At 34.5% G+C, this 16,724-nt stretch overlaps 1 protein-coding gene across 1 annotated transcript in view; it reads left to right on the top strand.

Moving 5' to 3' along the window:
- Nucleotides 1–3,143: 3,143 nt before the first annotated feature.
- LOC123566670 (uncharacterized) overlaps nt 3,144–16,724 on the top strand; it is a 52,568-nt gene continuing 38,987 nt past the window's right edge. Inside the window, exon 1 of the mRNA XM_053549094.1 lies at nt 3,144–3,298. The gene's annotated coding sequence lies outside the window, so the exon portion shown is untranslated. The remainder of the gene's footprint in view (nt 3,299–16,724) is intronic.

The following is a 16,724-nucleotide window of genomic DNA, read 5'->3' on the forward strand; positions in this document are numbered from 1 at the left end:
GTAAGACTTGATTTTAAGATTTTATATAATATTTTGACACTTACAGTGTTTGGGGAAAGGCGATTGTGATATAAATGTTCATGGAAAAGTTGCTGAAAGGCGCACTTACTTAGCAGTCAGATTGTTTTGAAACATATTTTGCACATATATGTGATAATTTAAACTGTTTGAGTAATGACTATTTTAATCTGAGATATTATGACTAGCTTCCATCATTTTTAGGTGATGTACAGCCACAGGCCTTTCAGTCTCACGCAAGTTAATGGGTCAATGGTACGAATTGTCACATGAATTCACACTGGTCACTGGAAAAATTAAGAGAACCAGTTGTAATTTGTCAGGTTGGTATTTCTTATCGAAAGGCTGTTTGAAAAATTGAGCAGACGGTGTTGAACATTTAAAAGTTTGTAAAGTGAATGAGCCAAAACCCAGGAAACAGCGAAAGGACTCAGACATTTGAGAAGCATGATTAATGTTTTACTGACTGTATAGGCCTGCGATGGATCTTTAGCTTCAAGTAGAAGGATCCCGCGTTGGCCCCTGGTAGCTCTATACCAAAAACAACAGTGGAAATTCAGTATGCTTATATCATTTATTATGCTCGTGCGTGACAATCACGTAGCCTTACGGTATTTTTGGTTCCTAAGTTAAGCACCCAACAGCTGAAACGAAAAAAATAAAATGTTGTTTCAAAGCGGTTGACTATGTAAAACAAATATTTCAAAGCAATTTCGTTGATATTTCGTTATCTTAATAAATCGTCTATATTTTACGAATTTTACATGTGGGCTTATACTACTGTAAAAGCATTTTAAACTGTTAACAGTGGAAGCATTGAAAAGGTTTCTTCTTAAAATGCATGAAACCAATCATATCAGTTCTCTAATATAACCGTTCTCTTTATAACATCTTTATTCATAAACAACAGAAACAAGTGAAAGGTGGTTTCTTAATGCAAGTTGACCTAATCAAAAATCTTAATCAACGCCGATGCCGTCGATCAAGTTATGACAATTCCGCGTAAATTCTTTTCAAAAATCAAACGAGCTAAAACATTTATTATGTAAGTGATAATGATATATATATGGAAGATTTTTACACGAAAAAAAAAAAAAAAAAAAAAAAAAAAACACAGGTCACCGATATCGTTTTAATTTTATAGGGCATTTTCTTCACCCACTGTTTTAGCGTTTCTGAAATTATGTAAAATTGAAAAAAATGCGGTACTTTATAAAACATATAATATCCCATTTAATGTTATAGGGCTTTCAGGTCTTACAGGTTAATATGAATACAAAGTGATGTCAGTGATATATATGTCACTAACAAATCTCTTTCATTTTTACATGTTGACATAATTACCCCACCCACTTTATTTTCAATGGAGAAACGAATTTAGATCTACAAAATATCTGACGTTAAGATTTTTCAAAATATTTTGCAGCTTTAATGACATACAAAAATGCTTCATATTGGAATAAAAAAAAGAGTTGGGATCACCATAATCTAAGAGATTACTTTAGAAAAAACTGTTAAACATGGTGCATTTTGATACTTTTTGTTCTTTTTGTTTTAATTTACATGTTCTAGATAATATAAAGTGCTATCTTGAAAACTTTTATTTCAGTTATAAATTATCATAATATGTATCAGTCAGGAAAATCTCAAGTTTAAACCTGATCTACTTTAATAGATATTTTAAATTACCTACCCCTACCCTATTGTAAATCTTACGTCAACTTTAGGCAAATGCCAGCTAAAAGTAAGAGTGAAATTCTTTTTCGCAAAAGGTAGAATCTGTTTGGTTAAATGGTATATTATAAGCCATATTTTAATTAGTAGTTGCTGTTATAATAACCGTTTTATCGTATACCCAACCTTTATATTTTTCAATATGTTATCGAACGAAATCTTCAATGGTTAAGAGTTAATCAATGTTAAAATAGAAGTTGGTACAGTTTTTGTGCGAGCTGTTTATAGAACTCTGCCAAGTCATGCATATTCAATGAAAATAGTCCGGCAACATGCAATACAAAAGGTATAATACTATTTTTCTTCTGCTTGTTGTTTCGTATTTACTGGTAAAATACAAGCCTGATTTTGACAAAATTCATTATAGGCATATGATAAATGATTATCTAAAACAAACCGTAGGTAGAGTTATACTATTTTTGGATGGCAACAGGTTCTACGATGTGCACCAATGGAGAGAAATGAGCCTATTTCAATCACTACAATAAGAACAACCTGTTTCCTCTGTTCAATCTCATGAGAGGAATGTTATGATATGATTTGTCCGCTAAAAAATCTGGGGCATTCTAAAATATCCACTTGCAGCTTCACTGAAAATAAAAGTGAAGCCTTGTCTTCCATACAAATACCAGAACGCTAACTCAGGGATATTTATGTTAATACATGAAGAAGATATATTAAGTTCTAAATTTCACTTCTTCTCATAGACGAATAAACAAAATAGTCTCCTGTCTAAGATGTGCTTATAATCACTATATCGTTGAAAAAGATATTACTTTTCAAGGTTTTTGAAACCTAGTACCTGTTTTCACAGACGCGGTTTACAAAAAAAAAAACAATTATACGATGCAGAAGTAGATATTTTGTCACGATTTTCGCAAACATTAGACAAAATACGTATCAAACAAATTGCAGTGTCTTCTTTTATCACGTTATGTTGCCATGTAAGATTGTAGCTAAAGATGCATATGAGAATATCCGTTTCGGGGGTAACTGTTCTGACGGTAACGAGGCTTTGCCAAAAAGTACTCTAGAGCCGGATATTCCCACCGGCATCTATAACCTCAAAATTAAGTACGGTCCAAAAATTATGAAAAGGAAAAAGATTCAGCAAGAATAGCAATGATCCAGTAAATGTATACTTCATACTACAGAGTTCTGTTGATAAGTGCCCTCTTTTTCAAAATGTGCGCCGATAATTATTGTTATCTTAATAGACAACATGAATAAACTACAATAATTTTTCTGTACCTGTTTCATCTATCTTCTAAAATTTACGATGCAGGCGTATTAATTTCCCCTCCGTCAAAATATGTCTAAATATATTTATAAAGTCTGTCAAGTGCGGACAGTAACATCATGCCCACCCACGAATGCGCAGTGAAAGAATATTTACACATGCGCAGTAAACAATAACGTCATGGACATTTACATATAAGCAGGACGAATCACACCAAACACTTCATTCATACAAGCGCATTCAATCTACAAGTTAACGTGGCGGAAATGAGCCTTGGATATATAGGCGAATAAAGAGAAACTAAGGGTAGGTACCATTTTTTAAAAATGTATCTTTTAGAAATGTTATACAATAAACTGGGCATATTAGCCTCAAAGTAATTTACCATGTATCTTTTAAATCGTGTCTACCCCATGTATGAAATAATTGCGCGTTAAATCAAATTATCTTAAGGGTGTTATTTGTAATTCAACTTCATTCGCTCGAACTCGCGGAGCCCGTTAAGATTTGTTCTGGCCCTAGGTAGATCAAGCCAACATAGAAATGTAGGTAAACATGTTTAGAATACGGAAATACATTTATCAAAAGAAGAAAATCGTGGATGTGTTTTTAATTTAATAAATTTTAACCTTTCGTATACGTTTCAATAAATAAATTAAGACGGTAACTGATTTTAAAGTTGTAAATAACAGTGTTACCTAATAATTGGTATTTTAACCTTCCCTTAATTACGAATTTCACGAAGTGTAAAAAAGTTGCACTGCTGAAATGTGCAAACCGATTGTAAATAATCGAAACTCGACTCGCGCTTTTGTTGTTCGAGCGAAATGTTGCTACTTACACTATTATAGAATCGTTAAAAGTCCTGTCCTCATTGTTTTTTAAGCTTTTCTGAACGAAATTATTTTACTCACTTCTCATAATGTACAACTATTTTGGTAAACTGTCGTGTATTATAAGAAAGTTTATCATAAATAGATTTCCAGTCGTGCTACATCATAACAGAATATATCTGGGACTGGGAAAAGAAATAATCCTATAATTATACTAAATTCTAAAAAATAGAGACTTTTATATAGCAGGCTTAACATACATACCCTGTCGTATCAGCATACTATATCAGCATACTGATTTGAAATGTCCGAAGTGTATGAAGTCAAGTCAAATGGCACAAAAACACATGAAAGTATAATTATAGTCAAAACATTTTTAACCGATTAATTTCTATTGTACTGAAATGTGTTCGATTGAATGTTGACCAATAGTGGACGTAAATATGCGGACTGCCTTCTTGTAGGAGTAAGTTATAAAAAGGAAGGAACTTTAAAATACCACCCCTACCATGTTTTCTATTTCACCACAAGTAAATGAATGGCAAAAACTAATATTCCTGCATGTGCTAGTTTTCCTCAGGGCACAAGAAGGTGTCAAAAGTTCTATTATAAGGTATGTAGTAACTGTCAACAAATAACTTTATTAAAAAGGAGGGCTTATAGATAAAATCCCCATATCAAATTTTGTTTCTGACATCTTTCGAAATTGTGCGACCGACACTTACCACCTGGTAGTGTTTATCTGACCTACAAAATATTTCCGTAGAGTGTCAGCAACAAACCCAATAACAAATAATATGATACTTCGTATCAAAACCGTTAGAGGAAGAATAATTTTCTATTCAGTAAATGATTCAACAACTGAGTTTTCGAAAATGCAGAATTTCTTTTCTAAATATATCCCTCTCCAAATTTACAATAATTGAATGTGCAGTGACATATATCTAGAACAAATTTCATTACCACATAACATAAATGAAATATAATAAGTAGAGATGGTACGAATTGTGCGATTCAAAATTTTGAAATATAGAAATATTATACTTATTAAACTACGAATTTCTCCATAAATTTTACACTGATAACATTGGTATTAAGTCACACGTGTTTGCCCATCTCTAGAGACACTGCTAGATAATGTCTTCTTGAAATGGTGAAAAGAATATGACTATCAAAAAATATCTTATTTTGAAAAATAAGTTTTGACTTTATAATGCTAAAGCCATCGTATGTTTAAACTGTTTGTATATTCGATGCAAGTGTTTAGTTTGAAATAAGTAATTACTGAAAAAAACGCAAGTAGTCTGTAATAATACAATTAACAAGTGGAATACACGGTTTAATAATTGCCAGTTTAAGGAATAACTAACGGCTATGAGAAGTGTTTTTGCGGACTAGGTCAACGGTGGTTTGCAAGTTTAAATCCCGCTATGTCCGTTGTTTTACCTCCTCATCTGGCACCAATATTGTCTTTGAAAGCAGAGGGAATGTCGATATTGAAATAATTACGATGCAAGTTTCCGTCATTATATTTTAAAAATGCATAAGTAAAAAGCATAAGGATTTCGGTAAAATGAAACATGGTCTTCTTTATTTTTAAATTTTGCAGCAATTGCTTACACTATTGCACGAATTCTTGTATAAGTTTTTGTTATTTAATCGGTATATATTCAACACATTTATCAAAACTTGAAAAGCAAACATTGAACATTTATTTATGATGAAAGTCTTACCATTTGACCGAGGAAAAATACTTAAATATAAAATCCTTCCTTAGACTAGAGTTGCTTATTATTAAGTGAGGGCAAATAGTTTTTATTAAATAATTGACTGGCAAATAATTCAATTATTATATACTATATATTGGTCTACAATCAAAAGCAGTTTTACAATAGGCCGCAATGACATATTTGAGTAGGGGATATCATCGTGTTTAATGCGAAATGCAATATCTGACGTCGTTGCATCAAACTTTTAAAGGTTTAAAGGAGCATGTGGTCTTTTGTTGCATACGCGCATAATACAAAAATGAGAAATATATTTGTTAACAATTTTTTGTTGATTTGTATCATAAATATTTTTGAATAATAACAATTCTGGCCGGATTTCCTTAAAGATATAAGATCTAACAATTCATAAAGTATGAAAATAAATTACCTAATATATAAATTTATTCAAGTGTCTTTACATAATCGTACTCAACCTTTACAGACAATGCTAAATGGTACGGTGTCACGAAAGCTTTCAAATAGGAAGTTGAAATGACAGAAAGTCCATTTGTTTTTATCAGTCTTATTTTCATTGTGGATACAGGTACTTTAACTTTGTTGTAAATATTGGCCTAAGAATCGGTTGTATCTATTACATACATGTATACAAATGTATGTAAAATTAGCCACGAAATGAGTTTCAGTTTTAATAGCAACATGATGTAATATTTGGCAATATAGAACTGCTATGATTTCTTAATAATACGAAAAATACTAATATAATTTTACAATGAAGATATACTTATTGCAGATGCCGATCTTACGTTACATAGTTAAATATTTTTGAAATACGGTAATACAACAAGGACGAAATTAAAATATTTCATAAAACATACGGAATTATCCATCACAGGCTTGTTTCAAAATAGAAACAATTGTCATGACATATAACACCAAGCATGCGCACAGTTCTGAACGAGCCCTGGAAAAAGGAGAAAATAAAGAGTACAAGTATTATGTTTGAACAATAGTTTAGCATTAAACCGACTCAAAAAACTGGGTGCGGTATCATGTAACGTGTCTACGGCTTGATATTCCAGTGAGGTAGCACTGTAAAGTTGGAAACTGTGCTCACTGATACAAATAGACATCGTTGTTTATATGACTGAAAAATAAATGTTAAAAAAGACTTTAAACCCGAATACAAAAACTGTTTCAAGCGTTATGAATGTCAGATATGATTGGTTTAACAAGGAAGTAATTTGAGTATTTAGGTATTTACAACAAAGCAAGGTCACATACCTACGTATAAAATTACAGCTCAGTTCAGGTGCGTAGTTCGTTGAGATTTGTAAAGGTATATTATAAGGTAAAGGTCTTACAAAATCCTTATGTGTCGTTGTTATTCATATGCAAGTGATACACACAGAATACAATGACTTGCGGTCCTGTCAAAATTAGAGACAATCTTTGTTATAGTTTTAATCTCAATTACTTGCCGCGCTTAACGAGTTTTGTAATCATTGTTGTTCTTGTTTTCAAGATTCTGTTCGTACGAGCTGTTAAAAGTCATACCGGTTCGTTGTCTACAGACAAGCTACGAATTACGATTTAAATAATATAGTTATATCTTACGCTATAATCACACTGTCCCGGACGGGCTTGCGGATGAGCTCCGGATAGCATCTGTAACGCATCCGTAAGTCATCCGGTGTATCCGTTCAGAAATCGAGGGCATCTGGAGGCAAGGGTGCAAAGTTTTGAACATGCTCAAAATTTTTCCACGGATAATATGTAATAAATCCGTAACAGTTCTGAAAAGATCCTAACAGATGTTAAAAGATCGTAACAGTTCTGAAGACAATCATTGTGGTAAACAATACTAGCTATTACGGCTTTCTTTTGGTTCGAATAAGGTCAATAATGGTTCTGTTACAATTGCAATAAAGCTTTATAAAGGTTTCTTGCGGATTTGCACAGTTATTTACGATTACATCAAGGTTTTTTAAAATTAGTTTCGCTCCGGATTTTACGGTTTCTTGTGATTTGTTAAGGACAGAAAGAATTAGATGCGGATGCACTGCGGTTAAGAATCAAGTTGTCAACTTTCGACGTGACTATATATAGGCGTGCCCCAAGGTCAACCCTCATTCTCGTTCTGTTACAGCAGTAGTTACATTCAATAAAGATATTCTTGAGATGACGGACGCTGCTGAGACATGGACGACTTCCCTGACTCCTGAAGAGATCATCCTGGAGTTCCTTGTCCTCCAGATGAAGCACGCGCGTGTGATAATCCAAATGATGCGTATCCGACGGCGACTTCAGAAAGAGGCCCGGCCTTTAACAAGGACTGAGTTGACCAGGAAGTTCCTTCGCAGACGCATTTTTTTTTTCATGGCCAGTATGAGGCACTCATGCATGAACTAAAATGGAAGAAGCCAGGGGACTTAAGAAATTTTATGATGTTCGACCCACAAATGTTTGATGAACTCCTGCACAGACTGAGTCCCAGAATTAAGAAGAATCATACCAATTTTAGGCTGGCACTGGAGCCGGCTGTCAGACTGTCGTTTACACTGTGCTACCTGGCTTCCGGTGAAAGCTACAAGTCAGTGATGTATGGATTCAGGGTGACAGGCAACACCCAACACCGTGTCAATTATCAATTATCATCCAAGAGGTCTGTCAAGCCATCATCGACCATTTTATTGCAGAGGTGGTACAGACTGTCATGACACAAGAACAATGGTCGGCAGTTGCTGAGACGTTGAAAACCAGGTGAAGGTTCCCACATACCCTTTGGATCGGAAGCACGTGGCCATTGAATGGCCTCCAGGTAGTGGATTAGTTTTCTATATTTTGATGGCCTTTGCGGTTGCCGACTACAAATTCCTGTGGGTGAACTCAAGCAGTGTGTTGAAGAGAGATTGATGGACATCCTCCTGCAGCACTCTTTCCCCCAAGATTACAGGCCAATATCGTACTGGGTCAATGGTGCTGATGCGTGTGGGATGAAGACCTATCTCCTCAACCATTCGCCAAGCGGGGCCTCACCGGGGAGGAGTGGATTTTCAACTACCGCCTCTCCCAAAACAGAAGGGTTGTGAGAATGCTTATTGTGATCCAGAGATTAAGATGTTTGCGCACCACTCTCCCAAAAGACCCTGACACAGTAGCCAAGATTGTCAAGGCGTGCGTCTGTCTCTGCAAACTCGTGAGGTTCCGGTATCCAAGACATCACAACTATCTATTTGATGACGGGGATGAGGAGCACAACATTGTCCCTGGAGCCTGGAGGAGTAATGTAGACATGGAAGACCTGCAGCCAATTGGCGTAAATTTGAACACGAGGTAGGCGAAAGTGGTGAAGCTCTACCTCATGCACTACTTGAATAGACCTGTGGGTAAAGTACCTTGGCAAGACCGGATGTTTGTATGAACTTTGGAACTTCAAAAATAAAAATGTCTTTCAAAGGGCAATCCATATACTCACAGAAGAATCTTGCAAATCATGTTGCTTGATATTATTATTGTTATTTAATGAGGGGCAGTTAGAACTAAATAAAACTCTATGTTTTACTAAACACATTTGACGTTATTTATTAAAAGATCTAGCTCGTCTGAGTCAAAGGCTCGTCGTGAGTTATTTTGGGGTCGTTGTTTGTCCGTCCGATTACATTTAGTTTGTTTAAAATCGAGGAGTGCATTTCCTGACTATTACCCACACAATGCAAGAGGTCATCTTAGTATTCGGTTTCCAAAACGGGGCGGTTACTAGAAACATTTTCTTGTAAAATTTAAATAGGGAAAGAATGCTATTAATACTTTTGATATTAATACCCCAACAAACGAAGTTTAGAGGTTTTATATAGGCGTGAGCTTGTCGGTCGGTCGGTCCGTTAATTTTCATGGTTTTCGGACAATAACTCATGAAATACTTGGCAGATGTAAATAAATTTTGGTACACAGGCGTAACATTATAAAATAAAGGTAGAAATTTCGGCTATGCCAACAAACCACCATTTTTTTTGACGTAGTTATGGGCCCTCTCCAACTTAAAATTTGCCAATCTCGTGGTTTCCGTACAATAACTCATGTAAGATTTGATTTAAATAATGTTTGGTAAACAGATGTACTGTTTGAAGAACTCTGGCTAAATGATAACGGGTACTGGAAGTACCAGCGTTCCAAGTGTGTAATGTCTGAAAATGTTCAGCTAACGTCAGTAATAGATCGCAGCAGAACGTAACTCAATCGTAAGAGATCGGAAGAAATTGCAGCGGCACTTAAGGATCCGCAGGCATTTTCATTGACATCCGGCAGACATGGGGAAAATCGCAACTAATCCTCATCTAATCTATAGCTACCAGTATTGCAATTGTAAAGACTCGCAGTGGACCGCAACAATCCCTAAGACCCGCGTACTCAATTAGCCTCCCTACGTCTTCTCAACTCAGTAATCCGTATCAGATCCTAAATGCAGCCTTAACAGACCATAACAAATTCGTAAAACCTTTTTTTTCTAACACATTCGCGGAGCAACCGGGGGATGTGAATCTGGAACTCATCCGTAAACCCATCCGGGGCAGTGCGATTCAGGCTTTACGAAATCATTTTGAATTAATTCGATCTCAAAAGGCTTCATATAATATTGTCATCGCTACTAATGAATAGTGCCTATTTATGAGTTTGTTTTTCTACTTGTTTAATATGGATGTTTTCTAGATCCAGTTTGAGTATCTACGCCTCACGTCGTAAATCTATGACGTCATAAAAGTTCATCATTATCACTTTAAAAACAGCTTACCATGACGTTACAGTTATACATTTGTTCTGCCTGTATTTAACTTCAACATTTATGTAATATCAACATTTTTGTAATATTCATTTTTTTCGGAGTGCCAGTCTTGAGCCACACTCGACATGTTATTTAGCAGGTTTAACGCATGCGCAGCAAATATACATATCTGTTATATTTCTCGTAGGCAAATACGGTGACAAAGAGCCAATAATAACAAATAAACATCATCTATAGTTTATCCAAATTGAATACATGTGTAATTAACTGGCGGAATAATAAATACGAACTAAGGTGCGTGCTTCCTATCTGACGGTTACCCCAATCATGTGTGTATCCTTTTGGTCCTTTTTTTCAGTTCTTTCTTTCAGTTCTTTCTGGATGGACGTATGCGTCACTTTCTGAAAGCGGATCTTTCTGCTGTTTTCAGAATGACAAACCTCGATTACTTAAAACTGAATACATAAAATTTAACATTTACTCGCGCGTTTAACTCCGTAATAAAAAAGATAGGCCCACTATTTCCATTTAAAACGTGATGGTAACTTTTTGTAGGAATGTAAGGGTGGTGGATGTAGAAGAATATTGTTAAAATCTTGCTACTTCTTTTTCTTGATCAAAACAATCATATTATAGAGGTATATATATGAACATTTGAATTCTTTGTTGTTGGATAGGTAAAGCACTTTGGTAAAGGTAGCATGAAAGAGACTTAGATAAAATTTCAAAAAGAAATGACAATGATTAAACGAGCCCATATTTAACACATTAACATTTCTTTTAAAATTTATTCATGTGTTTTGATCAGGAAAGGGTTCAGAATGTCCCCAAACTTCAAAATATGTTCATTCCTACATAAAGATAACTCATAGTTTTAGTTATCATAAAATTAGGACAGTATTGTTGGCGAAAAAAGTGTAAGTGTACCAAACAATATTATATATGTTAAATGATTAGTGTAGGGGGAGTACCGAGGCGTGGAGACGTGGTGCTCTCTTTAAGTTGGTATTTTGCTGCAATATAATTTAAAGGGATTAAAAAGGTTTCTCTTGAAAATTGGCAAAACTTCTCTGTATTATGGAAGGCCGGTGCGCCATGGTAATTGCGACAAATTCTAAATGCTATGTAGAACTACCACACGCTATATGCATAATGCCAAATGCCGAACCCTTATACCAATTGCCAAATGAAAAATGCTAATCGTCAATTTATTTTAACTTAATGAGTCAATGACCTGTAGCTTTTCAACGAATTATTGTAACTTTTACATACTTCGAAACATATAATGTTATACTAGTTCAATTTGAAGCAATAACACGTTGTGTAGGCAATGGGACCGTGAGTACAAAACGCTTTAGTTTCAAATGTTCAAAAAAGTTTTAAACAGAAACAAAATTATGTAACGAAGGTCAGTGCATTCAAAGGATGCACATTCATCCACTGATATATTTATTTTTCTATTTGAATCAGCACTTAGCAATAAGAATTTGGCATATATGATAAGTACAGTCTGTAGAGCATTTTAAAGGAAATGACTCGTTTGTATTAAAACCAGAAAACTGGTTATCAGTGACAATATTTTCACAGAGTTTATTATTTATCTATTTATATATACATGTATTTATTAAATAATTAAATATTTATCAATTATTTATATATGATTCGCATTTTGCAATTAACATTTATATTTTACATTTGACAATTGCCGTAAGACAGTCAATATTTGAGATTGAGCATTTGACAAATATTTTGGATTAACCTTTTGTCAGTAAGCATTTGGCAGTTAGCATGGCATGCCGACCTTCCATACTTTATCTGTATTATTTGGCTCGTGTTTCACTGGGTTGTATTTCGAAATATTGACATACTTACAGCTCGTTCAAATGGGTCAGCCGTGTTGATGTACTTGTAAGATAGACTTGTCCGGTTTATAGCTTGGTCACGGCTATCTATGAATATGTATTATATTTTGCCATCGGAATATTTCTATAAAATGCTTTTTCCCTTTCCGTTTGGATATATCCATGTTTACAAACACGTTTGTTTATTTGATGGACTGCAAATAAAATCGCACGTGATTAAATATCAAATAAATCAACACAGCCGTAAATCTGTTTATAACTTACCTATCACAAAGCAAGTAAATCAGTTTATCAAGAAGCAAAACGCTTTACATCTGTACAAATAAAAAAAAGTATTTTAAGGTATCATAGATGTTTAATACCTGCAGGAAGTATATGTATGGTATACGGCTTGGGACGTGCCAGTTGCTATTTACTGAATGCTATATGCTATGTGTTTAATGGCTAAAATTATTTACTGACTACGAGCTGTTCAGATATGTATGGAAGGCCGCGCGCCATGCTCATTGCCAAATGCTAAATGACAAATAGTTAATGCAAAAAGCTATTTGCCAAATGCTTAATGTTAGATATTGATTGCCCTACGGTACTTGTCAAGCGATATATGCTAACTGTGTATTGATAATTGAGAAACAATAAATGCTAAATGCATATTGCTAAGTGCTTATTAAAAAGAGCTGAATATATATCAATGTGTGAATGCATCATTTGAATAGACATTGACCTGCCTTTGTTATATAACTTTGTCTCTATTAAAAGCTATTTTTCTATGTTGACGTCCAAATATCGTATAGGGCATGCGACATTATTTGTGACGCCAGTTTTATCAGCATTGCGTTTAAATGTTTTTATAATTTAAAACTGGAATTTGTACCGCTTATTACGTCGCCGAATATTTCTGGAGCATATTTCCAGCGTTTTTTTTTTCAATTATTATACAAATATAATAACCAATAATTATTCCAAGATTGAGACTAAATATAACTTTTTTCCGTTTTATGCTATAGCGCAACAATTGTTTATCATATGAAGAAATAAATTGTGTAGTTGCGCTTCATCATTTGACATGTTCAGCCTGTAGAATGGATTCTGTTGTTTCTATGATAAAGACGAGTAAACATCAATTTCAGTACACTAAATTTTGAGACTAAATGTCACAAAATACACTCATTGTGCGGCCTGTAGCTTATCATCAGCAAATGACTGGCCTAAAACATATGTATACATATAAAGCGTGCGACCAGACAAAAATCTTGTAATCGTGCACCTTTTCCACAAATTTGAGCTAAATCTGGATGGATAGATGACCATTTCCATTTTATCTGAGTTCCGATGTCTCAGGTAAGATTTTAGACCCGGACATCTACATGGCGCTTTAAGCATTAGTTAATTATACACAATAATTACTCGTACGCAGGAGTTTTAGTTCTATAAACATTATTAATAACCAGTTGAATATAAATGCTTTTACTGAACATCTACCTATCGTAGTATAAAAATCGTACTAGACCATAACACAAAATTGGCCCCTGCCACTTAACTTAGTGCAGGTTTTAATTCACACGCAAATTCGTCAAAATTAATCCTGACATAGTATTCACGGAAATATGAGGAAATGGTCTTAATGTCAATCATCATGTAGAATACTACTTAACTTAAATATTAAGAAATTCATCGATTTGTAATAGGATGACAGGTCATGGACATTACCGAGTTGTTCCGTATTGTTTTTGTTTTGTTTTTGTTTTAACTCTATTTGGCGCGTTTAATTAAACTACAATCCAAGCTAAAACAGAAGTTTCTAAGTCACTTAGAAATGGTAGTGAAGTTTGCCAAAATTCTGGTTTTGCAAAGATATCCTGGTGGCTGTTTATAATATGTTAATATGGAATGCGGATTGGGACATGGCAATTTTCCTTTGTTAATTGCCATTTGCTAACTGTTACCTGCTAAATGCTATTTGCTAAATGTTATTTGCAATTTGCTAATTGCCATTTGCTAATAGCTAATAATTATTTCCTTGCTGCGAGTTCAAATTGCAAATAGAATTTAGTAAATGACCAATGGGCGAATAGAAATTAGCAAATAGTAATTGGCAAATAACATTTAACAAATGTCTTATCTATGGAAGGCCGGTTCTTCATGCTAATTGCCAAATGCCATATATCAAATGCTTAATGCCTATTATTTAATGTTAGATGCCAATTATTAAATGCTATATGCTACAAATCAAATTCTTTACTCCAAGTATAATACTTAATGCTTAATGCCAAATGCTAAATGTCAAGTAGCTATGCGTATTGATAATATAAATATATGATTTAAATTTTTTTGTATGTTAAGAAATCAATCTTTCTAAGAGTCATGATAATAAATGATTAGCCTTTAACGTTTGTAGTATATGTATAATGTTTGTCTCAAAATTAAACGACTTGGCAATTTGTCTCATAATTGTTCGCAAACCTATTCCTTGATAATTATACCCCAGGCACCAGTATCGGACCTGACGTGGATCAGATAGTAAATGCATATTCAAAAGGATTATCATTACTGATAGATAAACATGCCCCCTTACGTTCTTCGACCTAGCTGTCCGTAGTTCACAGACGAACTTCATGAGGCTAAACACTTAAAACTCAAGCTTTATCGGAAATGGCGTAAATCTAAACTAACAATCGACCATCAACTTTAAGTTTGGCAAAGATAACCAAAAATCTACTAGGAGACAGCCATGATGTTTCCCGTCCCTCTAACTCATCATCAAGGGAACTTGCGCAGAAGTCTAGTGACTTTTTCATCGAGAAAATTGAAAACATTAGTAATGACATTATTTCGCACAGCCTAACTGATTGTGATTCAGTTGACTTGCATTGTCCAGAACACCAGGAAGTAGCAAACTGTCTTATTGATTTGGCTCCTACAACGATAGAAGAGGTAAAACAAATTATACACAAATCTCCAAACAAATCCTGTGAACTTGACCCTTTACCAACATGGCTTTCGAAGAAATGTCTCGATGAGCTCTTGCCGTTGATAACAAACATCATAAATACATCAATGGAATTAGGTTATGTACCAAAAGGGTTTAAACGTGCTAGTATAAGACCCCTGCTTAACCTCCCTTTCATTTCAGAAATCTTAGAAAAGGTAGTAGATGTGCGTCTTGAGCGGTCAGAAACCTAAGATCACAAGACACGCTGTCACTGATTATACCAAAAACTAAAACCATGATATATGGCAATCGAAGTTTTTCTTACACTGCTCCAAAGCTTTGGAACTCCCTACCTGTCAAGATCAGGGAAGCTGACACGCTTGCTGCTTTAAAAAGCCTGCTAAAACTCACTTCTTTGTACAATATTTTGTTAACTGATTTAATTGACGCTTTTTAAAACGGCATAGAACAGTATTTCATCCTAAGGTAACTTAAATAGTTTTAAATATGTATGTATGTTTATCTTGTTTAATCTATACATTTTACATTAATGAATTTTGTTAATATGGAATGCATTATTTTTGTATGCGTATCTGTTAGTATTTTTGCAATTTTTCTGTGAAGCACTTTTGAACGTGTACATGTGCATGAAAAGAGTGCTATATAAATGTGGTCTAATAAATAAATATATATGTCTACTGAAGGCCAGAATCTCGAAAATCGAGCCTGCGAGCAATGGGTTCACTTCCCGGGCGGTTGTGAAATAAATTCTCTAGACATTTGAACAAACTGCCTTTCACTATTTTACCTGTACATTTAGCTACAACATGAGACCGATCCGAAGTCTCCAGCCCTCCCCGTTCATGAAATATCTATCAGAAAACGAGTGACTTTCTGCTGCAAGTTCTAGGTAGATAGAAATGTGGCATAACAGACCGGTACGAAATCACGGACTAAAAATGTTTGTCAGCGTAGCAAGGGTCAAATTCATTTGCCATTAACAACAAGTATTACTAAATATGTAAATCATGGCCACTCACCACCGTCAGTAGCATCTGCTACACGTGATATTTACTTTTTTCCGTCGGTCTTTCAATTGTATTCTACACCATTGAAACCAATACGATAGTATTCGAGTAATTTTGTACGACACGTTGCGATTCTGTCGGAAGTGTGTTGCCATTGGCCAATCAGAAATTGCGTTTAAAAATACCTAATGAATTCTGTTTAATGGCGTAGCATTCAATTGAAAGACCGTGGAAAAGTTTAAAACGCCAATACCGCGTGTTTGAGATGCATCTGACGATTGTGAGTGGCCTTAGTTTATATATTTATTTATACTATTTAGTTTTTTTTATTGAATTTGAGCCGTACTCGACGGACAACCATACTTTAGTCTATGTTTACGTACCAACTCTTTGTGCCGCATTTTTATCTACACGGGACTTTCAGCAGGAAATCACTCTTTTTCTGATAGATATTTCATGAATGGGAAGGGCTAGAGACTTCGGGTTGGTCTCATTTTGTAGCTAAATGTATCCGGGTGAAAAGTGATAGGTAGTTTGTTTAATTGTCTAGAGAATTTATTTCACAAC

The sequence above is a fragment of the Mercenaria mercenaria genome, chromosome 8 (assembly GCF_021730395.1).
Source record: "Mercenaria mercenaria strain notata chromosome 8, MADL_Memer_1, whole genome shotgun sequence".
NCBI classification, from domain to species: domain Eukaryota; kingdom Metazoa; phylum Mollusca; class Bivalvia; order Venerida; family Veneridae; genus Mercenaria; species Mercenaria mercenaria.